The 5220-nt window shown below is 35.3% G+C and overlaps 1 pseudogene; it reads left to right on the top strand.

The window, feature by feature from the left end:
* The first annotated feature begins 314 nt into the window (after positions 1 to 314).
* Positions 315 to 707, top strand: LOC106736011 (39S ribosomal protein L32, mitochondrial pseudogene; annotated as a pseudogene).
* The last annotated feature ends 4513 nt before the right edge of the window (positions 708 to 5220 follow it).

The raw sequence follows: 5220 nt of genomic DNA on the forward strand, positions 1-5220 counted from the left end.
CTGGATTTTCCAATAATCTGACATGTATTACTTTACCTGATTTTTGGGTAAAGAATTTTGAAATAAAACCTTTATAGTATATAATCTGGGTTCTGATGAACTGCTTTCAGAGTTACTTTGGTTCCAAGGAGAATTGAAACATGGTATCTCCTACAGTTTTACTTCTTATCTTCTTCCCGTCCTGTGAAATCTCATTCTCTAGAACTGATTTTTGCCTCAATTACATTTTTCTAATTATTATCTACCTTACTGTGGAAAGCACTGTTCTTTGCCTACCTGGTATCCATTCTGTACTTTTTCCTTAAAGAAAAAAGATGGTGCCAGCCACGCTGGTGCTGATGGTTCTGCTGTGGCCAGTTGCCTGGGGATGCTGCTCCAAACCTTGGGAAGGACTTGTCTTCCCTAGTCCTCCGTGGGTATTAGCATTAGCAGTTGAGGGACCAGCCATATTTACAGACCCAGCAAATGCTACCAGTCAAAGTGAGGCGGAGTCCAGCTTTTTGGATAGTATCTTTTGGGTGGGAGCTCCCAAAAACAGACACAGCAGTGAAGTTCATCAGTATAGAAGAAACCCTCAGAAGTTTATAAAAGTTGAGAACAATATAGACTTCGATCCTGAATGTGGTCACCTGAAACAGAAACACGTGCTTTGTGGTTATAGCTATGAGAAGGTTGCAAGGAGACTGCAGAAATCAGACGGCAGATAGGGAAACAGGAAGGGGGCCCTTTCAAGGCTCCTGCCATGGAGATGGTGGTGTTGTACACAGGACTGACACTGTCTGAATAAGATCAGGGCAAGAAGATCATTGAACAAGAAAAGAAGTGATCATCCTGGTTCACTCAGAATTGACAGCAACAGTGGCTCTTTGTTAGAAAGAGTCTTTGTTGCAAAGAATAGTCTCATGATCCTCCTGCCTCATCCTCTGTTGTCACTGGGATTACAGTCACGTATCACCAAGCCAACCTTTGGATGGGACTAGGAACCCAACCCAGGCCTCCCATGTGTTCCAGACTACAGAGCACAGCATTTTAGCAGTCTGTGCTTGGGTCAACTAGTCATGTTTATTTCCACATTTCTTAGAGCAACAAAGGCACAATAAGCCATATAAGTTGCTGAAGAGCACAGAACTAGAAACTGGTGAAGCCAGAGCTTGAACAAAATTTTATCTGATCTCAAAGAATTGCTTAAATTTTGAATCCCTATTCCATAATTTTACCATGCTTTTGTTCTCTTTGACAAAAATATTTTTTCAGTTCATCTAAAATTATCTCAATTTATCTGTACATCATTTAAAGTGAGTTTAGCAACAGAATTTTAGCTTTCTTTCATTCCCATAGATTTTGATCAGCAAGGAAGCATTACTGCTATCATCTGGCTGTGGACTGCAGCCCAGAAAGAACTTTGGGTACTAACTCTTAATAAGGTTTGCCCTTCAATAGTAGTTATGGTCTAAAACACAAAGGTGGCCAGCATATGGCATAGTGGTTATGTTCCTGGACTCCCACATGGCTGACCATGGTTTGAGCCCTGGACCCAGTGACTTGGAAATTATAGTAGGCATGTATGAATGCATGCCCAAGATCCTGGAAGGAAAATGGAGAAGGGATTGTGGCATGACCATCTTCGCTGAGGGGTAATTTCTCACTTTCCCTCTCACTTTTTGTCTCTCTTCAGTGAGCATACACACTGTAAGGTAAAAACCTCTTTAAAAAAATTGAATTATACATATATGAAATAAAATAACCTAGAAAATAAGTCAGAGGTCTTCCAAAAGTTCATGGAAAATTTGAATTAAAATATGAGATTATAGTGCAAAAAGAATTTGAAATTTGTGCACTGGTTTCTCATAATACACTTTTTCTACCATGACCTTTTGGAAGACTTGCCTTATACTACTAAAACTATGTTTGGTAATCATGATTTCTGAAATTTATCATATTGTTGGCTGTTGATCCTGTCATCACTTTATCTTTTTATAGTTTTTCTTATCAATAAAGGGAAATAAGCCCAGATTGGCAGTAAATACTCTCAATTTTCTCAACAGACATGCATTCCATAAAAATTAGGTAATAATGTAATTATAAGGAAGAATACATGCAGTTTATTTGGGGATAGCTAAAAGATTATCTTTCTAATCAGAGTCTCATTTGCATTAGTTTCATCTTGATTTGCTATTAGACATTGGGCGTCCTCTTTCTTGTGCTTTAGAGTAACAGATCTGGTATACTCGATAATAATGAAATTAAGTTTCTAAAACAAAGGAGAGCTACAGAAAACATGCATCATTACAGTTGCTATAATAAAGAACAAAAAAAGATCATGAAACTCACTGGACTATTCTTGTATAGTTTTAGAACTTTTCTTCTCTACCTAAATTTAAATACTAAGAAGTTGCTTTTTAAAAATGCCATTTACAAAGAATGTCATGATCAGCAGTCTAGAATTCCACATCTGTGTAGAAAAGCCTACCCAGGGAGTTGCTTAACCATTAGACACATGATTAGGCACTGATAGACGCATGGCGTTTAGTAATGCTATTAAGTATTCTATGCTACACAATGGTAACAGATGTCTTAAGTTCTAACAACTAATCAAAAAGTAAATCAACCAACATAAAAAACACATCTGGAGTCTTAGAAATGGAAGAATTAAGCCATATATCATTCAATGTTATATCAATTTGTGTTAATTTGTGAAATGCTGTGCTGGATGATTTTATGTAAATGAGACCAAATATACGTTTTCCTCTGTGATCTCCAAACCCATTTACTATAGAAAGCACTTTGTCAGGTTCTGAAGCACTCCTTCTCAGGCTTGAGATAACTCACGCTTTCTGAAATAATTCTCCTTATTAAAGCAATATGCTCGAAGTGAGCAATGCAAGTCCACAGGGAATATGACAAAGCTAGTAATGGTCTGATGGGGAGTTGATGGACTGCATTAATGGTTCCAGCCAATCAGGAAGGAGGACTGACAGTGGCTCCATTTGTAATGTATTTCATATGAGGAACATATTTGGAAAAGAGTCCTAAATGTTAGTACTGAGCATTGGTTAATTAAACTTTATGCAAATCGTGGCCATACAATCATGAATTTAGCTCCAGTTTTAATCTCATCATTAAGGATATTTCTATTTCCATTTGAAAACAAACATAAAGGAGGATAGATTTACATAGAGTATATTTTCACTTTGTTTTTACTTTCAACATTAAGTTAATTTGAAACTCCAACAATTCTTTTCCTGGAAGAAGGAAGCCTTTAGTTTTTTGTTGGTTTATTTGTTTTTTACTACTAAAGAAGATTGAAGTATTTGAACAGCTTTCAAGCCATTCTAAATGTTCTGCAAGATTTTTTTCCAATGTCATTATGAATTAATAAAATATTCTATTTCAGTAAAACTCATAACCAAATCTTTCTGAATGAGTGGTTGTAACAACACCATATAGATTTTAGGCAATACTGCAGTCCCAATGAATCTTGTTATTTAAACTGACATTATTTCTTTATCTTTAGACAGCACTATCTGAACCCAGTTCTGCATATGTTCTTATCCACAGTAAATAAAGGAGAGTAAATAAAAATGAGTGTTACCTTTCCATGGAATTTTCTTTTCTAAATACAATGAATATTAATTTAGATATCATAAATTGCTTCTCTAATGATATAATTCAGTAATATAGACTATATAACAACTTAGTTGGAGTAAGTAGCGCATGATTCTCAAGTTTTTTTTAAAAACTCTTATGATCTTAAGACACATTTTAAAATGTGAACTCAAATTTAATACTGAATTGCTGTAGCAATTTTCATATTTCAGTGCAAATGTAGCACAAGAGAACTTTCAGACTGCCTCTAACAAAACACACCTATCAGTTGTAATGCTCCTTGTGAGGCCAGAATTTCCCTTCACAGTGTTATTAGACTTTTACAAGGGTCTAATAACTAGCCCTTTATCCTTAGAATGCCATTCTCAGTTTTCCTATCTTAATTCATTTTTCTTCTCTGGAAAATCTAGCTGTAATGTTCTTCTAGAAGTACCAAAAAATGCGATGTAGCCTCTAATTTTTAATGTTTTAAAATACAAGTATTAATAAACTGACATTATTTGGAACATGAAAAATGTATCGTAAAGCCAATTTCTCTGATCTGCTGAATGTAAGTTTTTTTTTAAAGATTAATCAATTATTACACTTTGTCTCTAAATATAGACAATTTATATCACAAAAAGAAATAAGACTTCTTCAATGAGAATATAAGTAATATTTTGAATGGTCACTTTTTGGCACATTTTTAAAAGAGAAACATACACACACATACATACAAGACTGAAACCAACCCTAACTATTAGGCAGGGAATGTTTATAGTTTTGTATGATCATAGAGGCCTTAATGATCCCTTGATACTATTAAGCCCTCTTATAATTTTCATAAGCTTGTCAAGTCCTGCACTTTGCCTCTCTTACAGCAATGACCTTAAACCTGAACGATGCCCAGATTTTTATTTCATAGCACTAATAAAAAGCTATGTCACAGGGGTACTTAATAAAAATGAATGTGAGATTTTACTAGAGATAGGGGACTTGCCAGATCAAAGCATATCTATTTACGAATGTTATAAACTCGATAAAATGAGTTGTCATGTGATGGCATGTTTATTTCAGGAGTAGGATGAAAAGATACTATTTTTAATTAAAATAATAAAAACTCTGCCAGCAGGTGGGCGGTAGTGGTGGGGCATCTGGCTAACAGCTGGACATTATAAAATATATATTAACTTGAGCACCTTGTTGGTGATGCTTTAATAAAGTTATCTGTTATTTTTTTTCTTTTATTAGAAGTGTAGAAGAGTCATACATTTGCTCTCATGTGGACAAAAAAAAAGATATAATTGCTTTTAAAAAAAAAAATCATACAGTTGCCCTAATCTTTTTCACAAACCTCCCACATTTTAGTTAATGGCAATCCATAAACTTGCCAATAAGAGTAATTTAGTCATTTTCAGTTAAGCTTTCAGTCAATATAAAGTTCCAGTCCCTGAGGCATTGTTACTTCCCTTCTTTCCTCCTTCCAAGATGTGTGTCTGTGGGAAAGATTTCTAGTGCTTATTGGCTCTGGGGAAGGTTAGGGATGTCTACCGCTTGCTCTCTGCTCATCTCACCTCTCTGGCCTGATTCAGAAAGTCAGAGCTGGCTATGTACTCCCTTAGTCTCTTTCCATTC

Source organism: Tupaia chinensis, unplaced genomic scaffold (genome assembly GCF_000334495.1).
Source record: "Tupaia chinensis unplaced genomic scaffold, TupChi_1.0 Scaffold000606_1, whole genome shotgun sequence".
NCBI lineage: Eukaryota > Metazoa > Chordata > Mammalia > Scandentia > Tupaiidae > Tupaia > Tupaia belangeri.